Below are 16,715 nucleotides of genomic sequence, written 5' to 3'. Positions count from 1 at the left end.
TGTATATATCTGTTTGTCTCCAACATTGTTTGTCTCCAACATATATATATAGATATAAATATGTTACTGTTGTTTTTTAATCTTTTTATTTTAAAACAAAATACAGATACAAGAAAAGCCCACACAATGAATATATAGTGCCACCACCAGTTCAAAAAATAGAATTTTGCTGGCCACCCCAGAAAACACTCCATGTGCCCTATTCCAATACAACACTTTCTCTTCGCCCAAAAGCAACCATGATATTGACTTTCATTATAATAAAAACAATGGTTCGATGCCACGGAGTAGGTGGAGTAGGTGGCAATGCCTTCACCATGCCTTCACCTTGTGCCTATGTGTGTTATTAGGTCCGAGGGCCTCTTCCAGCCTTGTCAAGGGGAGTGCTAAACTTCTCTCCTTTCATGCAACACTTGTTGTTGTTGTTTTTAAATCTCAGAATGATGGCTCAGTTGATGACAGACTGCAAAGGACTCAGAGACCAGCCAGAAACCCTGGAGCAAGGCAGGCGTTCCCAGAAGGTCTTGGCAGAAGGAATCAGACTGAGAAGTAGGTTGGCTGGTCAGTGCCAGGGAGGGTGAGAAAGGAACTACAGGTGGGTGGAGCATAAGCCACATGGTAAAGAGGTCTGGGCTGTCGGAAATCCAAGTGAGCTGCTCTGGATAGTGGGAAGCAGGGACTGTGCCTCGGGGAATGCGGTTCACAAGTGGGTGTTTAGGAGGACTGACAGGAGCGAGAGCACAGCACCCAATCCAGAACAAATGGGACAGAGCAAGCGTCACCAAAAAGGGGTGCAGATACAGGCTGCTAGGGACTTCATCTCCAGGCATTAGCCTGGCTGTTGGAATCAGGGGGAAAGGTTTGTGTAGGCCCAACAGGAAGGCTGATTTGGTGCTGTTCTCTTGAGAAAGCAGCTCTGGGCTCCATAGAGATACTCTAGTGCCTCAGCTGGGCTAACTGCTAAGTCATAGAATTAGATATGGGATTTCCAAAAGTTTAAGATGTGATTCCTGTCCTCAAGGAGTTTATAATCTACTTGGGAGAAAAAGGTCAGCATACGTGAGATAGAAAAATATGTCTGTGTGTTCATTAACTATGTTATGTACAGGTTGTAGGTATTAAGAAAAAAGAAAATGTATGGGGGGGTGGCCTGTTAGCTCAGTTGGTTAGAGCGTGGTGCTGGTAACACCAAGATTGCCGGTTCGATCCCCGCATGGGCCACTGTGAGCTGCGCCCTCCTTAAATGAATAAACAAACAAACAAATAAGTAAATAATGTAGTGTTATTTAAAATAAAGAGAGAGAGGAGAGAGAGAGAGAGAGAGAAAGTATGCACTGGAGAGGTCAAGAAGGATTTCATGGAAGAGGTGAGTTTTGTGGAATGGTTTGAATTTTTTAAGCCAAGAAGAGCAAATTCTGGGCACTGGGAGCAGGAGATGTTCATGTGGGTGGAGAGAGAACAGTAAGAAATATCTTGAGATGTCTTCCTCATTCTGCTCCTACCCAAGCAGGAATAATTGGGCTCGTTACTACAAGGGAAGCCAATAGCGGATTTGCCTGTAAGAGAACACAGTCAAAGTGACCGCGGCGGTCGCTCTCGGCCTCTGTGCATGTGGTCGAGTCAGTTTCAGTCTCCTCCCTGGTCTAGCCTTGACTTGCAGTAGTGCCCACTGCAAGCCTGCTGGGCATTTTCCGACCTGCTTCCTGCCTATGCTCCCCACCCACCCTGATCACTCCGACTCCCTGTTTCCCTGCATTTGTTTAATGACTACTATTGAATCAAATGTTCCTGGTAATTAAAACCCTTGGATCCTGGAGCCTTAGTCAACTTTTTCCCCCCATAGATGATGTAATGATACACATTGTGTTCCAACTGCTCTGGATCCTACTGCTGACAGAATAGGTCACTTGTTTAGCATCGTCAGGATGAATGTCACCATCAAGATGACTATATTGAGAGGTATGAGTCAGTTCAGCATATTCGTCTACTTTCATGTCTTCTACTGTTAAAAAAAAAGTTTTAACATATTTCTTTAGCACTGGCAGTTACCTTTCCCAATCTGCCGCTACTTAAGAAATTCCTAATGGTTAGTGTCAGGTCCCAGGATACCAGCCTATAATGCTGAGAAAGGAACTGATGTCAGAGAATCTTGGCTTTCAGCTGCTGTTTCACTCTGCAGGAGCAGCAAGAAATAGGAGCTGAGCTAATCCCTTTCCTTTAGCAGCTGCTTAAGCAGACCTGACATTTGGGTTGGAAAAACATATCAACTCACCCCAATTTAGGGAAATTATTTTTTCACCTTAAGAAAGTAATGTACCACACCACTGAGGAGGCTTTTCCGTGGGCTTGTAGCAGGAAAAAGCCAGACACCTTTCAGGGCAGTTGTGTAGACTCGGTGATCTGTGCAAGGTGCTGGTGGTGGTGGGAGGTAGTTTAGCAATTACAGCAGATTGTTTGAAACCTCACTTAATCTTCTCAACAAGCCTGAAATAAAGATGTGAATTTATTATATTATTTTATTACGTAGAGATGAGGAAGTAGACTCACTTTCTTAAACAACCATATGTGAGCTGCAACCCAGAAATGAACCCAGTCTAGTCCCAGTCCTGCATCTTTCCCAATAAACCGAAGGTTCTGTTCCACTGCATGGCCGTCAGTTGTGAGACGTGTCACAGAATAATGTCATCAACAAAAAAGTGAGATTGATGGTAATATATTTTAGAGTCATAAATCAGAGTATGTAATGTCTCTCTCATTTTCTCGTATTCAAATGTGCTTTTTGAGCAAGAAGAATGGGTCAGATTGCAGCCAGCTAGCTGAGGAATTGCACACATCAGTTTTTATCTGTGCAACAGCATCGAAGGACCAGGGCCGGGGAGACAATAATGTCATGATTACCGTGTTTCCCCGAAAATAAGATCTAGCCAGACAATCAGCTCTAATGCGTGTTTTGGAGCAAAAATTAATGTAAGATCCAGTGTTGTATTGTATTTTATTATATAAGACCCGGTCTCATTTTACTATATAGTAAAATGAGACCGGGTCTTATATTAATTTTTTCTCCAAAAGACAAATTAGAGCTAATTGTCCCGCTAGGTCTTATTTTCGGAGAAACACGGTATAAGTTATCATCCTGCTTTATGTCCCCACAAAATATGGAGTTTCACCAAAGTTTGAATCTGGGTTCTGACATGAGAGTGTGTTGCTTGTGTGAATGTCATCCGTTTTGAATTTCTCCAGAAGACAAAAATCGGTGAATCACTGTGGTTCCTCATGCAGCCTTCCCAACAGGTAGGACATGGTTCAGTTCCTTTTAGCCACTGATCCCTGCCAAAGTTGGGTACTCAACCTTAACATGTGAATCTAATGCTCTTTTATTTGTGGAGAAAACCTATATAACCAACTCCATTCTTATTTGTACATAATGTTAATACCACAGTGTTCTAGTAATGGTAATATTATTATTATCTCTGTACTATGGGCTATAGAAAAACTACAAACACTTTTATTACACACATACAATGTAAACATTCTTGAAGAACCCGGAACTTGCTGCGGGATTACTCCTGGCCACTCCCCAGATATTCAGAAGCTGTACCAGTTAGTGGGACTTAGTAGAAACACTCAAAATACATTTGGGAGCCATTTTTACTTAAAATAGTGCTGCTGAACATGATTTTTGCCCTCCCCGCCCTCCAAGGGACACTTGGCAATGTCTGCAGACATTTTTTATTGTCCTGACTGGGGGCTGGTATGCCACTGCTACTGGCACCTAGAGATGTTGCTAATCGTCTTACAATGCACAAGATGGTCCCCCACAACAAAGATTTATTCACCCCCAAATGTCAACAGAGCGGAGGTTAAGAAACCCTGATCTATACTGACACTAAAATGATAAGCATGTTGGTAGAAATTCATATCTGATGCTGCTGAGCAAACTGCAGCTGGCTTCAATCCTAGAAGAGGAAAAAGGGTTTTTACTGTACCCCAGCCGTCCCTCTGTCTTTCAACTTTTGGGAGTCTGTTTTGCTCAAGCCCCCAGCACGCATGTTTCCTGTGGGTTTCCAGGTGGCTTTTGTTTTAGCAGTGGGCTGTAGGTACTATTTGCTTTTTATCTGTTTTTTTTTTTTTTTTTTTTTTTTTTTTTTACTGCTACTGCCTGTTCCAAACTGTTGTTTTCAGTTCGGGCATCTGCTGCCCCACTCCTAGGACCACTTGGTTCCACATTGGATACCATTCCTCTTCCTCACCAGGCACCTCTTACATATGCTTATTGTGGGTTGCAAACCATTGCAACTATTGCATTATTGTTCAGGGTTATTTATGAATTTCTCAAGTCTTCCTCATCACAAGAACTATCTCACCGGCCGTGATCTTGCGTAGGGGTTAGCTGTCCCACTCAGTTGCCAGAGTTCCTTATCTTCTTACATCTAACTCCTGCTGTCCCTTAGGCTGTCTGTCACCTGAGTGGACAACTAAAAAGTCACAAATTCTTATTTCTTTCTTATGCTATAAAGCAATTTGGCCTTCTTTGTTTCACGCTCTTCTTCCCCTGCCCTGAGCGGGGTGGGAGTGGGATTACTCAAATAGGAACATCAAAGTTCTGATTTGTTCCTAGACAAACACGCACACAAACACGCACGCACACACACACACACACACACACACACACACACACACAAACCCCAACCCCAAACAAACAACCAACCAAAACAAACAAACAAACAAAAATACTCCTGTATCCCCTGGAATAAATGTTGACGCTGTTCTGGAAGGCAAAAATGTAAGTACTTACTTTACATAAAATTTTTCTCCCCCAACAGACTGGGGAACAGCAATGTGATGTAGCTGTCACAAGCAGTGGGCACGGGAGTTAGACCATCTGTTATTTGAATCTTGGCTCCACCCTCTATTATCTGGGTGAGTTGGGCAAGATACTTAACCTCTCTGTCCCTTAGTTTCCTCACAGTTACAATGGGGAAGAGGGGGAGGGCAAAGGAATACAGTACACACCTCATACAGCTGTTGTGAGAACTGCAAAAGGTAATGTGTGAAGTGCTTTGTGGTTCAGGGGCTGACACAAGGAAGCTCCTCAATAAATAGTGAGTATTGAAGATTGGGATATACAGGAAGGCTGCCCGTATAAGAGAGAAAGCGACAACAGGCATATTCCTATAGAGCGGGGTGAGTGCACTAAGCTTTAGGGGTTCGAAGAAGACAGAGCTTTTGCCCTAAAAAGAACGCCCATCTCCTAGGTAAGACAGAGAAGTAAACAGATAACTATAATGCAATGTGACAGTGAGACAGCAGAACTCCGTTTTTACTTGTCAAAGGATTTTTACTCATCAGTGACCATGACACTCTGTTGCTGTGGGTAGATGTTAGTTTCTATCCCAGTGGAGAATCAATGCATTTGACATTTTCCTTGCAGTGAAAGAGAGTTGAGTAGTGTCCCAGACTGTCTGGATTGGGCCAGTTCCGCTGCTAAAGTGCACAGCTTAAGGAACCAAGATGTGTCTTTGTTCTGTCTTTCCTGCTGGGGCCCCCTCTTCATGGGCAGCCTTGGAGAGGGGCTTCATAACTCATGGTGGGCTGCCTCTTGATTAAGACTCTGGGGGCTCAGCAGCACCTTAGAATGCACATAGGAGTCAGCTAGCTGCCCCCATCCTCTAGGAGATTCATCATGCCATATCAAAAACGAGCCTACATTAATAATTAGAACAGTTAATCGTGCCAGTTTTAAGTGACTTAAATCACTTAAGCTATACTTTATTGTTCTTAATTGTTTGTATTGTGAGTACATATCCTGAGTAAGCACATTTCCAAACAGCACTGATGATGAGACTGCGATAAACACTATTCTTTGTATGATTTCAAGGTCCTTTACCCCATCACTCTCCCCGCAACCTACAAAATCTACCATGACCTAGGGTAGGTTGCAGAAACTCTGTGAGATATTATTTTGCTAATTAAATCCAATGAAAACTTAGATTTTTAAACATTTACAGAGAATATTGCAATACCTTGAGTGTCACACAACAAGAAGAGGTATCACCATGAAACAACATAAAATTAAAGTCAATCAAATGGGGAGGGAAAAAAAAGAAAGTTGGACTTATTCCTCCCACCTACCCAGGATAAATTCCAAGTAGATATAACACATAAATGTATAAAATGCAACCATCTTCTCTTTTAGACGAAACTAAAAGAATTACTCACCTTAGAGTGCGGAAGGCATTTCTAGTTATGACATTACATCCAGAACCATTAAAAAAAGATTGATGTATTCAATCTCATAACATCAAAATTTTCTGCATGGAAAACACTATAAGCAAGGTTGAAAGACAAATGACAAACTGGATGGAAATATTTGCAGCTCTACACAGAGATGGATTTCCCTTAATACGTATATGTGCTGTTACAAGCTAGAAAGGCAATGACCAACAGTGCAATAGAAATGTGAGCAAAGAGTATGAACAGGCAGGGCCTAGAAGAGGAAGCACAGACAGCTCCCAGGCACATGAAATTGACTCCGCCTCACTCACAATAGAAAAAAATTAAAATTAAATGGAGATATTAATTTTTGATAAACAGATTAGCAAAGACCAAAAAAAGTCATGTTCTGTTGATGAGGGTGTCCGGAAACACACACTTTCACCCTGTTAGTGGGGGTCCAAGGTGGTGCAACAGCTAGGTAGGACAATTTGGCATTCACTCCACTTTTAGGAATTTATGCTTTAGATATTCCCCAAATGTACACATTGAAATAGATACGATATTATCCACTATAGCAGTGTTTTTAGAGCAAAACATTATTAGTCACCTAAATGCCCATCCAGAGGAATTAAATAAATTGTGGCACACCCAAACATTTTAATATAATGCAGTGAAAAAAAGAATGACGAAGCTCTTTATGTACTGATAATAATCTTCAATATATATTAAGTGAAAAAAGTAAAGTGCAGAACAGTTTACGTAGCAGGCTATACTTTGTGTACAAAAAGAGAGTGTATATGTATATAATTTTTTCCTTGTGTATGCATAAACTATATCTGTATGGATGGGTCAGCAGTGGAAAGGATGTTTCACTATATATCCTTTTTGTTTTTTTGAATATTGAACCGTGTGACGGTATCACCTATCAAAACTTTAAAAATGAAATAAAATTAATAAGTAAAAAATTGTAAATTAATTAATTAAATGACCAAGTTTCTAAACCCATGTGTGGTTGAACAATCTCTATTCTTCCTCTCTGATTCTTAACATAATCCAGTTTTATTTAGGCATCTGTCCTTCCCAACATACCTCTTGTTTCTCAGTCCAAACCTGGGACTACCTAGTGTACGGGTAATTCCATTCTTCTGGCCAATAATTTGTTCAGGAACCCTGGCCAGAATCAGTGTGTGGCATTGCCCTGAGAAGAGGGATTGACTCAAGAATAGGCATGTGACCAAAAATATGCTAGGGGTTCCTGGGAAAGAAGTTTCCTTGCTCTTAGGTGAACTTCACCCAAATTAATGGCACCTCTATGTGACACCAGTAACTGCTGCAGTCATTTTGCCTCCATGAAGGAAGAAGCCCAAGATCAAAGCCAACATGTAGAGGAGGACATCTCAGGCTATTATAGAGAAATAGATCCAGAGCTACTACATTAAACTGCCCCTGAATCCTGCCCTATTTCCTGTGGTTATATGAAGCAATACTTTTCCTTGTTGTTTATGAGAGTTTGAATTGAGTTTTTTGTTACTTTCAGCTGTAGGCTAATACCCATGTCACATAGAGGAATATGTTTCCAAGAATCTAAGTGAAACACATGGTTAAGTCAGAAGGAAAAAATGCATCCTGAAATTTCTTAGACTTAGCAAACTGCCAAGGCACATGGCATGTGTTGACACAAAAACTTTCCAAATCAAGCTCTGAACTCCAATTAGATTATGGTACAGAAGTAGTTTGGGGGAAGGGGTGGAGAGACTGAGAAGAAAGATACCAAACATTTATAGTGATTGTAACTGGGTAGGGGGCCTACTAGGTCCTTTTCCATATTTTCTTAGATAATAAATGTGAATGTAATACTTTTGGGATGAAAAATCAAATACCAGCCCAAGAGGCCACTTGAAAGCAGACTGGTAGAGAGGATGGGCCAAGCAAACCCTCAGTAAGTTACTGTCAGGTTTTCAAAGTACAAGCCTGATGGCTAAATAAATAAATAAATAAATGCTCAAAAATCTCTTCATAAATAGAGATTAGGAAGTTTAAGAATTCCTGTTAGGCTATTAGGAGCGAGAGATTTAAAACAAACAAAACCCAAAAAAGCAAATTAAGATTATATTAGGTTGGGGCAAAAGTAATGGCAGTTTTTGCAATTATGTTTAACCTTTTAAACCGCATTTTCTTTTACACCAACCTAATAGCTATAATATTTAAAGCAGCACTTATTTTTCTGTTTTGAGACAGTGATTTTCACAAATAGTTTCGCTGTGTCCAATTCCTAACCACCCCTCACGTGGAGTTTGTTTTTGTTTTCTGGTAATACCCAGCAGGTCACTATAAGATTCAGGTTGGGAGGCTTTAGCATTTTCTGGACCCAGGAGAATCCTGGACATGCATGGCAGAGATTTTTTCCCCCCCTTTATTAATTCACTGACGACCTTTAAGGAGGAGAAGGAGCAAGAGGACTCCATAAAGGAGACTTGAGTCTAGGATGATCAGGGAAGTAAGAGGAAACCAGGAAGAGGGAGCAATAACCCAGAAGCAAAAGGATTAAATAAGACAGGGACTGAAAAGTGCCCATAGGACTTGGCAACCAGGATACCGTTTACTGACTAGGACAAGAGCAGTGGTGAGAGTCAAGTTCAAGGCAGGTGAGCAACATCATTTGACTCGTAAGAAACCTGGCTGTGAAAGAGAGAAGAAAGAGGGTGGAAGCTGGAGGAGACAGAGGCTTAGGGATGAGAATGCCTGTTTATAGGCTGAAGGAAAGTGCCAATAGAAAGAGAATGCTTGTGGTACCTGCCGGGCCAAGGTTAATAAATGGAGTACGATTTAGAAGTCCACCGGGCATGGGGTGCAGAGCACAGATGGAGCAATTTCTTTGGCAGAACAACACCTACTCCACTAAGAGAAGGAAAGAAAAAAAAAAGGAAAGGAAAGGAAGGGAAAGGAAAGGAAAGATGGATGCACGTGTAGATAAATTCAGAAGTAGGAGGGCAGGAAATTGAGAGACTGTAGTCTAATATCCTCTATTGACTTCGTGTTATTGGAGTGAGAATGGTATAGCTGTCCTGAGAAGATTGGTGAGATTTTAAAAGTCATTAAGAGGGATGCTACAAGTACTGAGTAGAAACACAAGAATTGCCAGGAGGAGTCGAGGTATCAGCTGAGATTAGAACCTGGAAAGTTAGTTTGTGTGCTGGGGGCAGAAAAAGCAGGTCCATCCAGAGCTATGGTTTTGGTTGATGGCAAGGGTAAGAGGCAAAGGAGTGAAAAGGCACTAGTCTTGGAATAACTGAACTGCAAAACCATGACACCTAAACTAGATAAGAAAATGAGGAGGGATGTGGTGGTGGTGGTGGTGGTGGTGGTGGTGGTGGTGGTAGAGGGGTCAGGAGAAAGAAAAGAAAAAAAATTAAAAAAAAAAAAAAAGGAAAGGTCAAGGAGTGGTTCTTAATGCTGGTTTGCAGGAAACCAGGGAGCTCATTAACCATGCAGATGTCTGGGCTTCACGTGAGAGATTTCAGTTCAGTGAGTCTTGAGTAGATCCTGCGTTGTTTTCCCAGGTTATCAATTGCTTTTTAAAAATGGGGGTAACATGTTCATGACATAAAATTCAGAAAGTACAAAAGATATACAATGAAAGGTGAATCTTTCTCTCACCCCTCTGCCCTCTGCTGCCATTTTCTCAGATGTCCTGTTAGGGACATTCAGTACATAATTGTATTTGCATAAATATATTAATATTTCATTTAACCGTAATTCCTCTCTCTTTTTTTTGTTAGCTAGAGAGCAGCTCTTAATTTGTCCTATATTCCATAGCTTCTTCTAAATACAGTTTTATGTTTTTTTAAAAACTATAATTCCTTTTTTTTTTCCCTTAAATTTTATTAACAGTGTGTTTTTTCCAGGACCCATCAGCTCCAAGTCAAGTCGTTGTCCTTCAATCCAGTTGTGGAGGGCGCAGCTCAGCTCCAAGTCCAGTTGCCGTTTTCAATCTAGTTGCAGGGGGCGCAGCCCACCTACCCATGCGGGAATCAAACCCCGAACCTGCAACCTTGTTGTTAAGAGCACACACTCTAACCAACTGAGCCATCTGGCTGCCCACTGGCAGCTCAGCGGCTGCTCAGCTCAAGTCGTTGTCTTCAATCTAGTTGTGGAGGGCGCAGCTCACAGTGGCCCATGCGAGAATTGAACCAGCAACCTTGTTGCTCAGAGCGCGTGCTCTAATCACCTGACCTAACTGGCTGCCCCAAAACTATAATTCTTAAAGATCAGTTCATTAAAATCTACTTCAGTATTCTATTGGCTGCTTGGAATTCTGTTTTTTAATACCAGAAGTTGGAAAACAATGGATGTTTATATTAATTCTCTAATTCAGGGAGTCCCAACACAGAATTTTTTCAATACCTTATGTATAGATGTACTATGACTTGAAATTGTACGTTTTTAATAGAAGATTGAGATTTGGGTGGCTCATGGACTACACATTGAAAAACACTTGTCACAGGACTTGAGAGCATAATGAGTTTAAAAGCTGGAAATACTGAGAGAAAGTGAGTGAGAAAACTGGAGTGACAAGGAGATTTTACTTTGCATCATAATCTACTGATTTATTTGAGAAATTTTATCCTAAATATATCACTCCCCTATGTAAATATACAAAATACATTGTTTGTGCGTAATTAGAAAATGGTTATGTGTATTGACAGCTGCTGAATCCTAATGACAATAGGCAATACAAAAACAAAAATCAAAACCAAAACCAAAACCAACCAAACCAAATCAAATGAACAAACAAAAGAAGTGAGAAATACCAGTACAGTCCCATGTGCTGTCAAGGTTTCCATAAAGAAAGCTGTGAAAAATCTCCAAGGGAAAGATCCTTTTATTACATCATTGGAACGTTCATTTTTGCCATGAGAAAAAAATTCTAGCAATTGAAACGAAATGCAGTGAGTCTGCAACATTGAATTTTCCAGGATTCTTCACTTCTGCTTGGATTTCTTGACTTGGGGCTAGGACCAATTTAGAAAGGAGCAAACTCTGGATTGAAACACAGGTCTTATCTGATTCCATGCTCCATGATCTTTCCACTAGGAAACACTCCTTCCCACCAAGGAATGTACTTGGTGCTCTTGGCTAGAGGAGCCAGACATCCAACTTCCAGAGGTGACAAATGTCTCATCTCTGCATAACTCCAGGCAGGTCTTCCAGATGACAATGGTAACTACTAATTGGCTGAGCTCTTCTGAGAATCCCCCAGCCACATCTGTTGGCCTAATAGGTCCTGCTGGAATTATGTTACCCTGGCTGAAACAGAAAGGTAAATAAGCTCTTTAATATGGTATAGCTAAACACATTAGATATCTAACTGACATAGTAGAATCCTTTAATGTCTAAGATGGGAAATAAGGCGTGTGTATATTGTTTCTAATTTAGGGAATCCCCCAATTTGGGGGGTTTTGCAATATCCTATATACTTCCTCTTTCCTTTCATTGCTCTGCCCCAAGACTATTGTGTGTGAGTTTACGTACAGTGTATTGAGATATAATTTCAGGATGACACAAAACCATAGCAAGAATTATAGCACTTATTAGTGTCAATTAAAACATTTTCTAAAGTACTCATCATATGGAATTGACATTTTAAAAAAACAGAGTAGATTGAGTTGAGGTTTCTAAGAAGGACGAGCTGCTCTTATTTTACTTGTTTAGTTCCATATTCAGATATTGGTATTTTGTAATTATGTAAGATTTGGGAAGGCCCCCTCTCCCCTTTTGACATTTATCGTCCTGATGTGATAAAAGTGGTATAAGTGAATGACTAAAAAGAGAGTCAGGGAAGAATTTTAGGGCATTTTCCTTCTCTTCCAAGTTATCTTTACTTTTTTCCCCATATTTTCCCCCCTACCTTGAATTGATCTTCTAAGTTGGTAAAATCCTTTAGAATGTTGAAGCGTTACCGAATGAAACTGAAATAGATTAAAACCTTTCATTGACAAGTCATTGCTTTCTGTATTGCTTTATTTATTCAACTTACATTGACCAAGGGTCAGTTGACCTGAACAGGTTTCTGTTAGGCATCGTGCAAACAGGCTGAGAAGTGCCTTGTCCTCAAGGAATGTACAATTTAGTTGGAGGGATATAAAGTAGTACACGTTTAAGTGCTAAATAAATGGAACATATGAGAGCTCTAGGCTATTCAAAACATAGATGTGTGGGTTTAAAGTAGTCATATGGATTTTAGGAGGCAAATGGAGGAGTAAGGTTTTCTTGGTAAGGCAAATGGCCTGAGAAAGAGCATAGAGGTGGAAATTAATAAATGGATGGGCTAATAAATAAACAAATATACTGATATTCACTAGTAAAAAGGGTTCATGCTAAGCAGTAGTGGGAGCTAAGTTAGAGAAAATAGTGATTCAGATTATGGGGGACCTTGAATGCCTAGCTAAGGAGTCTGCTTTTAGTCCTATTGGCAACAGAAGAGAATTGAAAGCTTCTGAGAAAGGAAGGGGTGTGGGAAAAGTGTATTAGGGAGATTAATTTGTTGGTGGAATGTAGCATAGTTTTGAAGAGATATTGGAAGCAATAGGAGGCTTTTTGTTTGAGTTGATGAGGGCATCCAGGAGGATAGTTGCTCTGGCAATGGAAAAGAAGGAATGAGCAGGGGAAAAAGAAAACACCCACAAAACTGTAGGAAACCAGACCACGTGGGAGGGTGTATGAGGTTGCAAGTCTGAACGAATTGGAAAATGTTGGTTTCACTGGGAGAGATAAGTAAGGATCGGTTAGGGGTGGAGTGGGAGAGACATGGAAACCTACTGCATTAGGTAGATTATAGGCAAGACATGTGGGCTACAATGTCTAAAGTAGATCATCCCTGGCACATAAACTGACCAGGGCCGCAGTTTGTAAGTCTCTGCTCCAAGGTGGGCTTGGGTGGGTGTTATTAGGTTTGGCTCAGCTTTGTCCTTTTCAGGCAGCAGACAGCATCTGCCTTTCAGGCAGAAGAGAACATTCCTAGTTCTCAAGGGGCATATAAGCTAGTCACTAAGTATAATTTTAATAGAATTAGCTACTAAAGACAGGCAAATGGAAGGTGATGGTTTGGTAGTATATCATGGCTGCTAACTCTGACAGGCTAAGTGTAACATTATTAATGGCTTTTATGTGTGGCTAAGAGGGTTAACACTTAGCAAATTACATTCCTTAGTTTTTGTCCTGCTCTTATAATTTATGGGTATGACAGAGTATGTTAATTTGGGCAAAACATGTAGCCTCTCCATGCCTTGACTTCCTGTTTATAAAATAGGAAGCTTGTTGTGGCAGCATTCATAAACATTTTGAAAGCTACAAATAAAAAGCACTGTAGGATTCTCTCTCCTCCCATCCCCACTCCAACTACTGAGTCAGTGTTTTGGAAAGGTCATCCATTTCATTGAATTCTTTCAATTGCTAGCTCCCTAAGTCAGTTCATTAGCATTTTTCGAAAATGCTTTTACTAGTCCAGAGCTGAAAGACGAAGTCTAAGAACCTTTTCGACCTTCTGGGCCTACCCACCCTGCTGACCCCTTTTTATTCAGTGGCTGGTGCCATGCCATTGCCATTTCTAGGTTCTTGGATCCATTCCAGCCATGTGGAAGGGAATTAACGTTCTGTATGAACATTCTGGGACCTGGACATAGGCTATCACGATCAGTGTGAAAATTTCATTGCTAGGTATTAAGTTCCTGCTTTGTTTCTAAGTCTCAGTAAATCCACCAGACATCGCCTTTGGATACTTGTCTTGCTGTGAGCCCAAGTTCTTGCCCCCAAAACTTGCCCAGTACATCTTATAACTTTGAATTCTATTTGTTTTCATCAGTTCCTCATCGGGAGAAGAATCCAGACCTGGAAGACAGCATTGAGCTGGGGCCTTGCTATAAGGAACACGTGTTCTTAAGCTTGCCATGATTTCTCAATTTTTGTGTGCTCCTTGATTTCCCAAGGTTGTGTTGCAGCTGCCAGTTCACTTACAACAGTCACATTCTCTGTGTTGAACCAGCCTGATGCTGGCTGCCTTCCTGGCTGCTGCTAGTTTCATTCCCTCCAGATACTGTCTTTTGACTGCAAGCTCATCCCACTGGTGGGGTCTGCCTCCAATTTCATGGATCTATAGCTAATTCTAGTCTCCATTTCTTCCAGTCCACCTCACCCATATTACAGTTAATCCTTTTACATTAAACTACAGCAGATATTTGCTGGTGTGGAAACTGATGTGGTACTGGAATTTTATCCTTGTTTACATCTTTCTTTGTGTTGGAAAACTTGGGATCAGTTCCAAAACCCTGCTCAGAGAACTTCCCTGTCTCCTTAAGAAGAAACAAGTGAACACTTGACAATATCTTGTGTCTATGACCAGGCTTCAAAGCAACTATTTTAATTGTAAAATTGTATTATTTAATCTTAATTTTGCTTTTAGACATCCTTATTTAAAAGTCTGTTTTGGCTAGTATTTGTTCATGTCTCTCAATTTCAAGGTATCTTACTGGAACTTGATGGCTTTGTGGTTAGAAGGACACAAAGCAAGGTTGGGGATGGTGTTCTATAGTGTAGTTTCAACCTTTAAGGTACGCCAGCATCTTCCAGAGGGCTTGTTAAAATAGAATGCGGGGGCGGGGAGGGGGAGGGGAAGGGGGCGGCAGTTGAATGGCTCAGTTTGTTGGAGCCCGAACTCTTTTTTTTTTTTTAATTGGGGAATATTGGGGAACACTGTGTTTTTCCAGGATGTGAAGTCGTTGTTTTTTCAATCTAGTTGTGGGGGGCACAGCTCAGCTCCAAGTCAAGTTGTTGTTTTCAATCTAGTTGTGGAGGGCGCAGTTCATTGGCCCATGTGGAAATCCAACCGGCAACCTTGTTATTAAGAGCTTGCCCTCTGACCAACTGAGCCATCCTCTGCCCCTGAGAGTAGGAACTCTTAACAACAGGGTTGCCAGTTTGATTCCCACATGGGCCAGTGAGCTGCAACTAGATTGAAGACAATGAGTTGCCGCTGAGCTGCGGGAGGGGCAGCTGGATGGTTCAGTTGGTTAGAGCGCGAGCTCTCAACAAGATTGCCGGTTGGATTCCCATATGGGATGGTGGGCTGCGCCCCCTGCAACTATGATTGAAAACAGCGACTGGACTTGTAGCTGAGCTGTGCCCTCCACAACTAGACTGAAGGACAACAACTTGACTTGGAGTTGATGGGCCCTGTAAAAACACACTGTTCCCCAATATTCCCCAATTAGAAAAAGACAATAGAATGCTGGGTCCCATGGATCAGAGTTTCTCTGAGGCAGTGCCTGAGAATTTGCATTTCTAACAAGTTCTCAGGTGATGTTGACACAGCTGGTCCTGGGACTACACTTTGAGAACAACCGGTCATACATTTAAACTGGCCACAAGTAACCAGAAGCTACTGATTCATCAGTTCAAACTCTTATCTGAATGGATAAGGTAGAGAGAGAGTGCTGAGAAATAGATTTCCAAAGTTCAGTCCATGCTGTTAGGATTACTTGGTGTCAGAGGTTTTCTTGGCAAGTTATTACTTCGAGAACGTGGACAATCATTTGGTTTCTTTGAGCTTGGGTTTTCTCATTCACAAAATAAGAGTAGCTTCTATGCTGCCCTTACGGGAATGTTGTGACGGTCAAATGAAATAGGTGCGAAAAAGTTTGAACTGTAAAGTGGTATAGCCCTGGGAGGTATTGCAATGGAGTTTTTCAATACTCTTCTTAAAATGTCACCAGTTTCTTTTGGCTCTCTTGCTTTTCTTCTCATTATTTATAGCTACTTTAATCCAGGAATATAAAAGAGTACTTTTACTGCTATGATAAACTCAAACTAAACTCTTTAAAAAAATTCATTCAGTGAGATCAGACATGCCTTATAAACATTATACAGAGCCAAGAATGATTCCCAGTCTTTACAGCTGTAAATAGAGAAGTATAAGACCCTATTGTGACTTCGGGTGCAGCACGGTTAATCTTTCATCCCTTGTAGGTAGGCCCATTAATAAAAATGTTTACAAGTTACCGCACAGTTAAAAAATAAAATCACCATGCACAAAAATAAATCTGTCCACTCCATACTGTTATATCTCTTGTAACTTCCATTAATTTCTCTTTTCGGAAGTAGTAAGTCATGCCATACGGGACATGGCTATGGCTGTTTTTCTCACCCAAGGGCCTCCAGCCCACTCCAAGGGCCAACACAGTTTTTACTCAAATTGGGTGCATTTGTGATTTTTCAACAGCGTCATCCGCTGTACCTAATTCTTCCAGGCCTTCAATGAGTATCTCAATTAGCCTCATTATTTTGCGGTTTTTAATAAATATCATAAAATATCAGCCAGGATACTGACAAGGTTCTAAAGACAAGGTTTCGGAGAGTGCAAGACAGGTTCAGGGATTGATCAATGAATTTGCCAGGTTCACCTGCCAGGAGAGGAATGGGGTCTCCTAGAGCCCCTGGGCGGGATC

The 16,715-nt window shown here is 41.1% G+C and overlaps 1 non-coding gene and 1 pseudogene across 1 annotated transcript; one reads left to right on the top strand and one right to left on the bottom strand.

Annotated features, from left to right (window-relative positions):
* Window positions 1-261: 261 nt before the first annotated feature.
* On the bottom strand, window positions 262-413 carry LOC117024330 (uncharacterized; annotated as a pseudogene).
* A 734-nt stretch (window positions 414-1,147) lies between these two features.
* On the top strand, window positions 1,148-1,221 carry TRNAT-GGU (transfer RNA threonine (anticodon GGU)). Its single transcript has one exon. It is a non-coding gene; the product is annotated as a tRNA-Thr (tRNA).
* Window positions 1,222-16,715: the final 15,494 nt, after the last annotated feature.

This window comes from Rhinolophus ferrumequinum, chromosome 6 (genome assembly GCF_004115265.2).
Source record: "Rhinolophus ferrumequinum isolate MPI-CBG mRhiFer1 chromosome 6, mRhiFer1_v1.p, whole genome shotgun sequence".
NCBI classification, from domain to species: domain Eukaryota; kingdom Metazoa; phylum Chordata; class Mammalia; order Chiroptera; family Rhinolophidae; genus Rhinolophus; species Rhinolophus ferrumequinum.
The sequence above is the reverse complement of the archived record's forward strand: the minus strand, read 5'-3'. Positions and strand labels throughout refer to the sequence as shown.